This window comes from Strix aluco, chromosome 1 (assembly GCF_031877795.1).
Source record: "Strix aluco isolate bStrAlu1 chromosome 1, bStrAlu1.hap1, whole genome shotgun sequence".
NCBI lineage: Eukaryota > Metazoa > Chordata > Aves > Strigiformes > Strigidae > Strix > Strix aluco.
In genome coordinates this window covers 34350736-34365503 of record NC_133931.1, presented here as the reverse complement: position 1 = coordinate 34365503, position 14768 = coordinate 34350736, and the positions used below count along the sequence as shown (strand labels likewise).

Genomic DNA, 14768 nt, shown 5'->3' with positions numbered 1-14768 from the left:
GATACAATGTATTCCACACTGGGGAGAGAATTTCCTTTCAATGTACTCTTTCCCAGCATGTCTCTTTTGGTTTACATCTTTTGTATTACAGAGGCAAACCAGTAACTCTTAAAACAGCTATTTTATAATGAGTTTGATGCATTCCATTTCTTCTAACCAACACATCACCCCTACTTAAATGGTCTTTTTGTTTCCTTTTCTCAGGGAAAGGTGGACACTCTCAAGTTCCCTCATGTTAGCATGCTATCAAACAACACATACAACCTTTCTAGGAATAAACAATCTGAGTACTTCACTAAAACATCCTACAGTCAGGCTGTCAAAAACATGCATCAGTGTCTCCCATTCCTTGAAAGAAGATGCTTGTTTGTACATATCAGTATGAGAAAATACACTGAAAGTTAGCAAGTATTAATTTATATAGTGTGATATGGAGTGTGGTTATTTTTATGGTGACCTCAACATATTTCTTGGGGTTAGTGACTGAATTTTACAAATGCCATTGCTCTTTTTTTTTTTTTTTTTTTATTACCTTAGAAAAAAAAATTGGCTTATATTATTAACATAAGTGTGAACATAGTAGGGTTTGATTATGTGTTCTGAACGCTTCTGTGCTCTGTACAGAGTATGAGGAATATACAAGAATCACAGCTGTAGCTGGGTTCTTAATAACTTTGGTAATTATATGAGCACATACAGGGCTGAGGTATACAGAAAACAGCCTACCCCTTCTGGATCTGGTGATTTCAGAACTTGAAGACGAGGCTCTCCCCTGCATGGATGATTAAAGTTACACCTTGAAAATCTCCAGTGCTGTGGTTAACCCAGAATACAGCCACTCACCTTTAGCTGCAAGCTTCCAGTCCTCTTTTGATCTGTATTTTGAAGATTGTATCCCTCCTCAGATCTCCTATTATTACTGCATGCATGTCCAGTACTGTTATAATCATCTGATTAAAAACCAAACAAGTTGACGTAATTATGAAGTTAAGCTGTATCATTTTGACATGGTTGGTGGCAGATCTCAGGAACTGGCAGCTTTCAGCTAGGGAGTGGACAACCTAGGAAGAAGTGCTTGGAGCAAAGGTGGGACTGGCAGGGCTCTTCATCGCTCACCTGGCTCAGCCCCTTCACCCTCAGCTGCTGTGGTCAGCGCTCAGGCCTCCTTCTGCACTAAAGACCTGTGTTTCTGAGCTGACTGCACTGAAAAGGTTAAAGTGCAACCACCTCAACTGAAACCCATCCAGGAGGAGTTGGCTTGCCTTTTCCTGAAGCAGAGTTTTTCAGCTGGTGATCTGTGAATTACTGCGGTATGGGTGAATTAAGGAGAGATGAGGGGTAACTACGAAAAGTAAATAAAAACACGAGTATTGCCATGAGTCTGTACCTCCACTGAAAATAAAATGTGGTGATCTACAAATGGAATAAGTTAAAAACCATTATTTTAAACAATTTAATACCCAAAATGGGCTCCAAAGCTATTCTGCAATTCTTAAACCCAGTGCCAAGCACAATGCATTCTGGGATGCTATAAAAATAGCTGGTAAACTTTAAGATTTAGGCAAAGTTGAATTGTCTCATCTTATCTGCATCTACATGAGCGTAAAAATAGCCCTGACAGACCACTTAGTTTTAACCCTCATTATTAAACCAGACAAATGGAATTTGTTTAAATGGTTCATTAGACATCTAGGATGCTTTCTACCTGCGGAGCCCAATTGAAAACATTGCAGAAGTTTTCATCAGTTGATGTCATGGAGACTGAATTATTCCTAACTCTCATCCAAAGATGATTTTCATATGCCATGTCTACACTGTCAAGATCCATGTATACACACAGCTTATTGGTATGTGCAGTGTGAATTATACTCACTTATCAGTAAAAGATCATTTTCTTTTGCCCTGCCTACATTTTGAGTTCAGTCATCCCTAACTGAATCAATGAGGCGGAACTACTTTGTGTACAAATTATGTATCAGATGCATGCTCATCCTGTTAATCTCTGTTCTAGCCCATTTCAGTTGTGTTATGTTCTTCTATTGTTACTGTTTAAATCTCTTCCAACAGCAATGTCCTCTGCTTATCTATCCCGCTGTTTCCAAGGTATCTCCCAAGACCTGTATCTCCTGGAAGGCAGTCTAAGGTGAACATGACATATTCAAACATAGAGGGAGAAGTCACCACTTGAGCAAGGATCATTTCGGAATAGTCCATATTGGACAGAGCACGAAGACTAGCAGATACGTCTCCATGCTGAAATCACCATAAATCCTCTTGATCCTTTTTATGGATAAGCATGATGTATATTCTAAATCACGTTAAAGGCATCAAATAACGATAGAACAATACACTTCACAAGCGTAGACCAAGCAACAAATCCTCAGAAAGATGATCTGCTATGACCAGTGCTTTCAGATATGGTATACTGAAGTACTTACAAGAACTATGAAATATTTTTCATTTCATCTTTTCTTCATGCATGCATCTCTTGACGTATTTTGGGAGGAAAATAAATTAATCACGATTTGCATAAAGCATACTATGAACATGGCCCGGATTAAGCAACAAGATCAAAATAGTTATCTCCAAATATGCAGTTACTGTCTTCATCTGGGGAATCGTTTTCATTATATTTGTCCTCATTACATCAGTAACTGCATTTGTGCTTCTGAGCCCTTACTCCTGCTTTAGCCTGGCAGGATTTTTAATCAGAAAAACAAACACAGTGAACATGATTTGTACTTCGACACATTCACTACCGCTATGTTAATGACAATGTCCCAGATGATAATGTACCCCCCACCCTCTATTTGCATGATCAGAGGATGTGCTTTTACCGGAGAAGGAACTGATAGGATCACCGACATGGATCAGGTGGAACAAACAGGATGGAGACCCTGGCTCTTATACTGCATTTAGCAATCCATCTACATGATGAATATTCGTGGGGTGAAAGGGTCAAGATGGGAGCGGAGAGGGAAGTGAACGAAGCATTCAGGCAGCGTGAAACCTTTCGGCTGCCGATCGTTTCCTTTTCCCCTGCTGTAAGTGGGACGCCTCGCGTGTAACAACGGTGACACCGCTGGCAGGATTTCGCTCGCTTTCTGCCATAACGGCAGTCGTTACCGGCTGGGCCGGTGTAGCTCCCCCCTCGCTCCAGCCGCGGGCACCCTGCGGTTCCGCTGCGCCGCCGCCTCCCTCTGCCCGGAGGCGGGGGCGGCGCGGGGGGCCGCGGGCGGGGGCCGGGGGCGGCGGGCAGCGGCGGGCAGGAGCGGGCAGGTCGGGCAGCGCGGCCCGGCGCCGCTAGGTGGCACGGCCGGGTCTCGCACAGCGCCCGCGCCCCGCCGCCGCCGGCCGCGTTACCTGCGGAGCTGCCCTGCCCGGCCCCGGCCCCGGCCCCGGCCCCGGCCCCCGGCGCCCTCGCCCAGCCGCGGCCCCCCCGCCCCGTTAGATACAGAGGGGCAGCAGGAGCCCCCCTCGCCTCCCTCCGTACTCCGCTGCTAATGAGGGGAACGGCCGGCGGGGGAGGAGGGGGGGGGCGCAAACCATCTTGAAAGAGAGGCAGAAAATTACCATGGGCAACCGCCACGAGGCTGGTTTTGTTTCTCAGCTCTCCAGTAAACTCTTGTAATCTGCAGCCATTAGCATAATCTTCAAAGATCTTTAGGGGGATAATCTTTAAAATGCCTAGGGTGCTCGCTTGTGAGGCTCCTAAATGGGATATCATTGGAGGACCGTCAATACCCTTTGAGGTGCCTTTCTTCGGATTCGAGGGGTTCCTCTCCGCCTTCTGCTGTGGCGGACAATAATGTAATCTCCGCCTTGATGGGGGTCAGGGGAGCATTGCAGCTCTGAATACCCAAATCTGCTCTCTCGCGGGCTTTTAATTTACGAGGGGGAAAGGCATACATTCTCCCTCGAAGTTTACTTTTCGTCAAGGGTAATTATCTCACTTGCATTTGAACTCTTCGGGGGACTAGAATGAGTTTCCAATCATTTGGTTCCCCTGCCTGAAATCTATAGCTCTTTTGTGTGAACCTTCAGAGCTCTGGAAATGAACAACCCAACCCGCGGTTTGCAGAAATGTTCATTGCAGCGAAGGGCGTGTTCGGAGAATACAAACAGCACCCACAGATAGTTGCCAAGGGCACCTAATACATCTTTGCATTACACCTTGAACCAGTCTGCCCGTATCTCCCGAGTTTTTATTGCAGGGATCATAAATGATTGTAAAGTCTGCAAATCTTTCATGAAACCCTGGCAATTAATACTTTAGCCAGGGAACCTTTAAAGAAAACAGTCTCTAACGCAGCCCTTGAAATCGGTTCATAGCCGCGTGGTGCCGGCGTAATCTCACGATTGAGAGTTTTAAGAGGTTTACAGCTTTTTCTTTTGAACAATGCACTTTCACTCTGTTTTTTCAAGGCAAGAAAACACAGAAACATTAGTTAGTACTAGAATGCCAGGTGCTCTCTGATCAGGGGGAGGGGGAAAGGGCTATGCAGAAGTCAGCTTGAACGCTCGGTACCAGAACCTGTAAAATTAGACCGCGTTTCCCATTTATGGTTTCAGGTAACCACATAAAACTGGCTGTATCTTTAAACCGGTTTGGTCCTGATCGTTTCCTGTATTGCGCTTTTAAAACCAGGAGCACCCCGTGACCCCAAGTGACTATAGTTCCCGGCAGCCGTTGAGATGGGTTGTGAAGGCACGTTGGGGTTCTTTATCAATTATTCGTGTTAACAAAGAAAAGGCGCTTGCCTGAAGATGGGAAAGTTTTGTCAGGGAAGCTCCTGCGAGAGAAGTGCCCAGTTCCCCATAAATGATTTACAAGGGATGGATCAGTAACAGGGAAAAAGCAGCCCAGGGGAGGGAGGGAGGGAGGGCACACAAACAGTTGCTTCACCCGCAGGTTAATGGTACCGGAACGAATCGAGCGGAGAGCGGGCGGGTTGCCGCGACGGGCGGCCGCCCGGCCCCGAGCGCGGCTGCCGCCCCAGCCCATGCCCCGCCGCCGGCGGAGGCAGCTCCGGCAGCCCCCCTTGTGTTCTCCCCGAATAAACTGCGGGCGCCTGCCTGGCGAGGGGTGGACAAACGCCGCTCGGAGCAGGTCGGGGACGGGCAGACCCTGGCGCGGGTGGCCGGTCGTTGCCCTGCGGAGCCTTGCGGGCTGCGCGCCCGGGGCGCGGGTCCCTCGCAGCGCGGGGACGAGGGGTCTGAGCCGGCGGCCGCAGCCCCGCGGGCAACCGCCGCCCGGCGGGCAACCGCCTACCAGGTGTCTGCGGCCACAGCCAGAGGCAGCCAAGTGCCTAGAGGGGCTTCTCCAAATTGGCACAGAAACTATACTGCCTGAGACTTCCCCATTAAGGTCAACGCCTGGAAATATTCGTTATCTCCGCGGCAGAAGGCTACGTGGACTTCCTCCCCTCCCTAACCTCAGTATCGTCTCCCCGCCCTGCCTCCCGGGATGTAGTCGGGGAGAGATGTGGTGAGCAAGAGGGGCATCTCCTGCCCCGATGGCCCAGCTGGTGCCTTCAGGGATCCCGGGCAGAGGGTCCCCGCCGCTGCCCTAGTGCCTTGGTGCTCCATCCTCGGGGGTGAAGGGGGGGGGGGGGTGTACACGGACGGACGGGGGGACACGGACAGTACTGGAGGTGGCGGGAGCCCCCACCCTTGGGGGAGGCGGGAAGGGCTCCCGACCACGGGCGCCGGAGCAATTCACAGCTACTGCGGCTCTTTGGGCGGTCGCATGATTTCATCGTGGAGGTGACACGTGAAAATGCTGCTTCAGAGGTAGCACTGGCGGCGAGGTGACCGTCAAGGGACTCTATGCTGCCCCCCACTCTTCCTCAAAAACGTTGTTGATAACTAAGAGGCAACCACTTCATAAAAACCATTTAAGGAAATGCTGAAGTCGAAATGAAAACCACTAGTTACATTAAGGTTAAATCAAACGTGGCCTTACGTGATGAGAAATACGCGCAAATATTCCCCGCACAGGAAAGAAATTCCATTTACTGTTCTGCAAGCTATTTGCTTTTGGCACGAAGCAGTACCTTTCCCGCAGAAAGAATAATAATAACGTTTGTATACGCCGAGGCGATTGGAATTAAAACGTTCTGAGTGTCCCCCTCCATCAAATCTGCCCGCATCCAGATGCAAGTGTAGAAATACAGTTGCTACAGATGACCACATGGCTTTAAGCATGTTAACTTTATTCTAATTAAGACAGCAAAGAAACTCCGACCAATCCTCTTTATTCATATAAGAAACCTGGTTATTAGCCCACGGCATATGGCTGAGATTCTCAGAAGAGAGGTAAAAAACAGCCCTCATGTAAGTGACAGTCACTTTTAAACCGGCTATTTGCGCCTGCGGATTGCTCCGAGGCGCGCTGTAGCCAGCAGCAGTAACGTTTATTTCATTGTCAGGGCTGCCCTTGCCTGCAGTATTTTATCTGCGGCAGGAGATGGGCAAGAACTCCTCAGGAACAAGTCTTCCTCGGCGACTTTTATTGGCCTTTTAAAAACCGCCTTTGAAATAACACCGGAGGACTTTGGATGTATTTACACCTTCCTTGTGGCTATCTGGGCAATTATTTCCAGTGATTATTAATGTTTCGTAAGGGGGGGGCGGGGGGGGGGGATTGTCAAGCAGTATTCCCTTTGTTCCCTCCAAGGGACAATCGAAAGCCCCTAGATATTAGATCCAGAGTTTCCACGGGCAAACTCTGGAAGTGAGGAATTGGCCATCTTAACGAGAAACACCAGCATGGCAAGGTACCATCGGTAAGAAAGTAGAGGAAACTCGCTGATCTCCTCACTGAGGAAACCAATCAATCACTGGCCGCTTTCAGAGGCTGGAGGAAGAGAACATTTTTCATATTTTTTTTCCAATCTCCTTCCTGTGTAGAGCCCCCGTAGTCCCTCTACGGCGAGAGTGTCGTTAAATCACTGACACGGGTGTGCAGTTATGGGAGTCGGGCATGTTCACGCATCCCCGGCGAGGCAGTCCCTTTCCACGGGGACTTTCGTCATTCTTACATGGGAACTTCTGTCAAATATTCTCCTCTCACACCGTCGAGGAGGCCCCCCCCGGATGATATTTGGAGTGACAACACCTTCACTGCCTTGAATTATTTCCTTTCTTCCTGATGCCTCTGTGGGTGTGAGCTGGTGATATCATAGGCAGGGCGTTAATTATTGTTTCGGGTCTGTGAATGTTCGATGTCGGAGGACAATGACAATTATTATTTTATAAATACTTCCTCGTGTCACGACCTTCTCGATGGTGAGAGGCCGACAAAGCGTCTCTAGCGCAGGGAACCCAGAGTTTTCAGTGGATGCCCGTAGTTGGTCCCGTTTCTTTCTGTAACCAGGCGCCTAACTGAGGGGGGCTTTTTTTCCCCCGAGACGGTTTCCCTGGAGCAAAGGGGGCGACAGCCGCTGGGGAACCCTTGAGGGTTGGTCGTCCGCAAATCTGGGGCTACCAAACCCCGCGGAGAGCTGAGCACTGCGGCTCGGGGGGGACAGCGGGGCCGGCCCCGCGGCCGGGGTGGCCGTTCGCTCGGGGCCCGGGGGGCGGCCGCGCCGGACCCCCGGGGGGCAGAGCAGGACGGGCCGGGGGTGACTTGCCCGCCGGTGGCGCAGAAGCGGCGGCGGCCCGGCGTGGGGCGGCCGGCGCGGCGCAGCCGAGGGAGCGAGGGGCGGGCCGCTCCCTGGCCCGGCGGCCGGGGGCGCTGCAGCGGAGCCAGCCGGGGGGCACCGGGGCTGTGGGAGGGCTGGGGGGGCAAACAAGCCGCAACACGGCGGCTCCCGCCGGCCGCAGCCCCGAGGGGCCGGGCCGAGTCGAGCCGGTCCGGGAGCGCCTGGCCCGCCCGCCGGCGGGTCGCGGGCTGCGCGCAGGTCCAGTCGCTGTCGGCAGCTGCAGGAGCTTTCAGTTTTCATTGAAGCTGCTGGTTACTGTTTAACATCCCCACCCACGTTTCAGTTTGTTTAGTAAATCGATCAGCTTAGGCTGAGGCTGCTGCCCTCTCGCCATTGAGCAAAGTTAATTCCCCCCCTCCCTCCCCTCCTCCTGCCCGCTACGGCATATGGTAAAGACGGTACCAGCCGCGCCAAACAAGTCACCAGCCCAGCGGCGGGACGCCCGCGGGGAGCCGGGGGGTGCGGGGGAGGCAGGAGGCCCGGGGGATGCCGCCGCCCTGAGTGAGCTGCGACCGCGCCGCCGGAGGCCGAGGGACGGGGCGGCCCCGCCGGTAAGTTCCCGGGGGCGGCCGAGTGACGCAGCCCTGCGCAGCCCGCCGCGCCGGAGGAGGCAAACGTGCAAGGTGGGGAGAGTTGCCCCCGCTCGTGGGAAAACCGACAGCGGCCGGTTGGGGCGGGGGGTATTTAATTTTATACATTGTTTTTTAATTTTTTTTTTTTTTTTGGTAAATACGCCTAGTCACGTGCCCCTGCTGTCGGCGCCCGGGGCGCTCTGGAGAACGCGCTGCGGCAGCCCCGGGCCCCCGGGGCGGGGTGTGCGTGTGTCCTGGCCGCGGGCCGCGGCTGCGGGAGCCCGGCGCAGCGCGGTCCCGCTCCGCGCTCCTGCGCCCCCGCGGGCAGCCCCGGCCCCGGCCGCGCTGCCGCCGGGGGCTGTGCTGGCATTTGTGATTGCGTAGCAGTCGAAGTCACGGCTTTGCACCGAGTTTAGGAGGATTTTCTAAAGGCTTTTTGGTTTTGCCTCCCTCGTTTATTTCTCCGCCCCCGCTCTCACGATCACCTGGGCAGCAGATGGATTTGTTATTGCAGGGCTGCTCCTAGTAGTAACACTTGGCCAGTGCCGGACACTTTGTTAGACAATCCCAAAACACTTCCCTTAGGGGAAAAAAAAATACAAAAGAAAAATTCGAACATGAAACGGGCAAAGCAAGCCAAGGATTGAGTTTTGCAGCAGTGTTTCCAGTGCTTTTACAGTGTTGAAGGGGCACTGTTTACAGGGTACCTTTGATGAAAGCCAACTTCCAGGTGTCACACCTGTGAGTCAAACATCTGTTTCCATGCGCTGAAATGGGATATCTAGTCAAGCATTTTGTGAAGTAGACAGTAGGTTCCAATGATAACAGTATTTTAAAGCGACTTTTCACATTTCCAAGTGTGAATACTCTCCATAGTAAACTATGGCTGTGTTAAAATGGACCTTCCTTTGTGTAGGCCTTTTCTTGTGCAGTGCTGCATGTACTTATGTACTTTGATTTACTGTGATTTCTCATCCATATTACAAAGAGAGTAGTTTAATGTAACATCTTTGTTAATTGGTGCTGAGTTCATTAAAATGAGTTAGTGAAGAAGGCTTACAATGCTAACACAGCTTTCAAAGTCCCCGAGTCTCTTATGTGCTGAAGGAAACTATGAAGTGCTAGGTAATTCCCCATATTCCTTAAGAACAGAAGTCCTTACAATTTATACAGGAGACATATGAAACATTTATATACATACAGGTGATTTTCAAATAATATAAACACTATTTTGGTCATTTCATTATTTTCCTCTTTTTTATGATAAGGGAAAAAGGGACAAAATGCTCAGTGGTAACTCAGTTCACACTTCTCTTTATCCTTCCATCTCTGAAGCACTGAGAGGAAAAAAGAATTTTAAAAGTGCTACTTCCATTGTCCAGTACTAGGCTCCCTGTCCCTCTCTCTCTTACTGAAGCGCACCAGGCTGCCCGAGGCTCACTTCATACATATATTTAAAAAAAAATAAAATCAAGTGTAGGACAAGATCAGGATGCTGTGATCTTGTTCATGGTTCAGGTCATGCATTTAGACTCATTTCCCAGAACACAAACTTTGTGTTTCCTTAACACAAAGCATAACTTTCTCTGCAGCATATCTCATATAACTAGAGAAGTATCTCTATTCCCAAATTTTGTACTTAGTAGCAGTAGTGTAAAAGTAGAGCAATGCAGAGGTCCAGTTTGCACTTCCAAGATGGCTATTATAAGTACCTCTGTCCTGTGGCCAGGCTATATTAGCCAGTTCCTTGGATGGCCAAGTGATGTTTACTGCTAATTTGCACGCATAATTGTCTCCAGGCCAACTCCATAACAAAAGTGTTCTAGTATAAACAAACACATCTTTGCTACTCCCATTCCTCAAGATATGGCCTAGTATTGCTTGGCCAAATTTGAGTCTCTGAATCAAATTCTATTTGATCTGGCTGAGTTTACCAAACTACAGCAGTGCAAGAACAGAACTCGGTCCTTGTGCTTGACATGGCTCCTGTTTCAAACTTTGCAGCAGAATTTACATCATGTGCATATGGACTCAATACTAGGCTGGTCCGAGTCCAAGCTCTTTATGACTGCGGGTGGAAGAATGGGGTCCACCACATGTCATCAGTGTTACCTGCAAACCTCCATCATGTACATCAATTTACACTGGCTACAAGAAACAAAATAATACTTTAAACAATATTAATTCTTCTTATCAGGTCATTAATTGAGAGAGACTTTCTGAAAAAAATTCAAATCTAGTAATGTGATGGAAAATATCATCAACTGTTTTTATTTGGGAATTGAGTCTATCATAACAAAACAATAATAATTCACAACTGATTTAAGAGGTCATCGCTGGTATAAATGGGGTTCTGAGCTGAGCAGATTGTGCTTTTACATCTGTCAAGAAGCAGGGTCAATGTACTCCATTTATTAATTGATAAATGGACTCTTTCAATGCAGGGATTCAATGCCGCACTTCTCAAAGATTTCAAAGTTCTGTCTCTTGCTTGTGAGCTTTGAAATATTCTCCGATTTCTTTATTTTAATTTTTTATTTAATGAAGTCATTCGGCTGTTCGTAAGTCTTCCATTTCTGTGCTTAAAAATGAATATTAAGCCTGAAAATGAGTTTGATTTGCCTTGTGTCATGTTGAGAAGAGGTATGTAATATTAGATAATTGCATTATTCTTTTAATGTAGACTGGTAACATAGAGTGCTTTAGAATATAAATAAATGTTTTATTTCTGTGGTAAATAGTTACCTGATGTACATGGTAATATATTCTGTGATAGAATTTAATGTCTCAACAAAATTATCGCTGCAACATAAAATAACAAGGTTGCAGGAAGGCATGGCTGTTAGGTTTAATGTATCTTAATGAATGATGCGTTAGATAACATATGATGAAAAAATATGGAAAATGCATTTCTCACAGATTAAGATGTTTGGATGTCTTGCAATGGCATTGACTGAATCAAATATTTTTAATTTCAAATTTTCAATTTTAAACCAGCACACCCTAAAAATCAGGTCAGAATGCTGTGTGCAATGTCAGAGCTGAGATCTATCAAACTGAAAGGCTCCAACAACATTTTCAAACCTTTCTCAATTGTCAATTTAAGTTAATTGAAAATGAAAGGTCTCGCTTTCAGGATTGGGCCATTTAAATAGAAGCCTGCTGCTTTCATTTTGTAGAAGGGCAATCTCCCTCCACATACGTGTTCTTAAAAGGTTCATTCATAATTCTCCCTTCACACTTCTATTGGAAATGACAGAATTCATTATTTTGAGTTCTTGAACTATTTTTCTGCAACTTGGGTGATGAATTGTATGAGATCTAGTTCATAACGTGGCATGGCAACCCACAAGATTTAAAATTCTCAATGCTCGATCTGTCTTTTTCTGGCACACAGCTGGCACAGGCGCAGGAAGCCTCCATGTGCATCTTCTGCCTCTTATGGGGTAGGAGATTGGGATTTTTTTTATTTAATACTGACTAGGAAAAGGACTCGCACCCTTGCTCAGTAATTCACTAGAGGTATCCAGGCAACAAGGACATACATTACAGTCAGCAGTATACAAGGTGCCGTGTGAATTTTCCTTGCCTCCTGTTAGAATCCAACTGCAATAGACCTATACAAATAGCACTGTTTCCACTATCCCTAGCATGGTAAAGTTTGCCCCTAGACTTCTGTTTTTTTATTTATTTAGTTCTGTGATGGAAGAGGATTTTTTTGGTGTGTATGTATGACAGTACCTGCCCAAACACAGGGATTTGGCTCAGGTGGGCGATGGGGATCGAGCCTCCATGAAATGACAAACATGACTCAGCTTGCAATTGATAGTGCATCTATGGCAATGTGGCAATGAGAATCCCCTTTTTGAGAATCATTTTTGTATGGGTTTGCTGTGCTGCACCAGCCTGGTTTATACCTGTCTGAGCAGCAATGTCTATCAGTAACCAGCTACTTGCTAACCATAATAGGCCTCGCTGGCAGAAAGTTATGCAGATTGAATTTACCTTTTTCTTTGTTAAATAAGTCATTTTGTCATTAACTGATGACATGTAAAGTATCATCACTGGGCACTGAATGGGAACAGTTCATACACTCAGAGGTGGTCCAGATGCTTGAAGACTGTTTTGCACACAGTCCTTTTGCAAGGAGATGTCAGACTGACATTACATTAGCAGACGAAATTCCCTCAGCAGAGTTTTAGACACTGCTCAGAGAAGTGAGATGGTGACCAGGCTGTGATTGCACATTAATACACACTCACCATCCTCTTTCTGCACCGGATAGATGTAGTCAGGTGTTGGCTTGTACCTGCTGTTGTAGTTCCAAAGGTAAAATTACGATTTTGGAAATGGATAGGATTTTGTTCATCAGATTGCTAAATACTTCATCTGTTTATTACTCCCCTGCTCCCAACTGCTAAACAAGTTGAAAACAGTCTTTTCTACTGGACCATTTGGTGACTTGGTTAGGTGGGATAGAGATCCTGTACGTTGTCGACTGCGTGTATAGTTTCATATGGTTTCTGGGCACTTACCTTCAATCCATATTTCTTCTTTTGTCCTCAAAAAAATGGCAGTAGGCTTTTTACTTATGAACAGTGAAAATCGTGCATAGCTTTTACTGCTAGTTCTAATTTTGATGGTAGACGCTATCTACGTAGTAGGTATGTATTATCCTTCTTTAATATTCTTCTTGCCTTTTGGGAGAACAGTGATATTCCTGCTTGTAATGTCCAAATCCAAAACATTTCAAAAAGATTTACATTTTTAGAGAGGTTTTAATGTCTTTGAGCCTCTTGTCTCAGTTCACATTTTACAGTGTCTTACCCTATATTATCGCTTTTAACTTTTTTTTCTTTTTATCTGGCTCTCTGAGCTTCAATGACTTTTTATATTAGTATTATACATGTAATTTTAATGGGTGGTTTAGGGAGACTTAGAGATAATGCTTTTTAATTTCCTTCAGTTTTGTTGAAGTGTCAGAACTTGGTCTGATGTAAGTTTAAGGAAGAACTTTAGATTTGAGCACAGTAATGTGAATAACTTTGGCCTTGACAGTAAGAGGAGAAAAAAATGCAAAAGAAGGCACTCTGTTTTAATGTGAGATTTATCTTGATATGTTTCATTTCAGAATCTTCTATATAAGTTACAGGGATACAAACTTGCCCTTTTAAGAGTTTGGTGTTGACACCCAACTTGCATAGAAAATCAGATCATTATATGAAAGACAAAAGGCTATCTGCAAAAATAAAAAAATAAATAAAAGGAAACCTCCACTGGAATTTCCCCAAAGAGCAAAAAGTAACCTCAGGACTAGGGGGAAGAAGTTTTAGTTGTAAAAATGTAAAATGCATTAAACTAATTGCAGGTCTATTAGGCTAACTTAGTGAGTGGTTTTTGTTTGTTTGTTTGTTGGTTACAGCTTTTTTTGGTTTAAAGTGAGTCAAGATGAAAAGAACTTATCTCAAATAAAAAGTACTTTACAGGGCCTGTATCTCCTTAACTACTGTTATTTAGGACTGAGAGTAAAACATAAATGGGATGAACCAGAGCCACAGCTCCCAGGAATTTACAATCCATACTACATTTAAAAATGTCAGTGCATTCTGTATTTCACAGAACACAAGTCTGGTTTGAGCTTTTGGGTTTTAATTTGGGATCCATCTCCTCAGCCAAAGTTTTCAGGCTTCATTCAGATGCCCTTGTTTGCAGATAAGTAAGAGTGGAGGAGAAACAGTACAAGTTCCCTGGTGCAGGCTGATTCATTTCACTTCCATTTTCAGGCTCAGCCAAAACAACCAAGGCAGTTTAAGGCATTAGCATCACTTGCTTGTCCACTTCATCTCCCACCTCTCCTGAAGGTCATTGTCCCCTTAACAAAGGTACAACGATTAATACATATCCTTGTCCGCAGCTGAGATGATAGTTGCCTAAATTGCCAAATATAGGGACGCTTGCATTGATCTAGTGGATGTTGAACTTCCATGGCTGAGGTCTGGGCACGTGCCTGCTTCTGCTGTCCCCGTTGAAAGAAATGGTCAGTTCTGAGGAAAGCCGAGGCTGAAGTTTTAGATTATTGCAGCCAGACCTCAACAAATTGTTCTGTCAACAAAATCAGTCATTTATTTTCTTGCCAAAAAGAGAAAGCTGACTGGTGGATATATAATGGTAGGGGTATTTACCTGCTCGAAAACTGACTGAGTGGAACTCATTTTTCATTTTTAACATCACGTTGGTTAGTGGTAAATAGGAGAACAAGCAATTCCACTGCAGTAATCCTTCCAATAGCAAGTCTATAAAGACCTTTTCAATAATAGAGCAAAACTTGGAAACTTTCAATTAATAGGCTTACATTTTAAGGGCAAGGAAATGTTAAGCAGTTTTCAGGTTCTGGCTGAGAAAGGGATTCAAATTTTAACAGAAATTTCACCATGAATTTTGTTAGTACAGAACTTAATAGTGGAGCTTTTATCTTATTTTAATCCAATAG

At 46.2% G+C, this 14768-nt stretch overlaps 1 protein-coding gene across 1 annotated transcript in view; it reads left to right on the top strand.

Annotated features, from left to right (window-relative positions):
* The first annotated feature begins 8029 nt into the window (after nucleotides 1-8029).
* HNF4G (hepatocyte nuclear factor 4 gamma) overlaps nucleotides 8030-14768 on the top strand; it is a 59092-nt gene continuing 52353 nt past the window's right edge. Inside the window, exon 1 of the mRNA XM_074847138.1 lies at nucleotides 8030-8329. The gene's annotated coding sequence lies outside the window, so the exon portion shown is untranslated. The remainder of the gene's footprint in view (nucleotides 8330-14768) is intronic.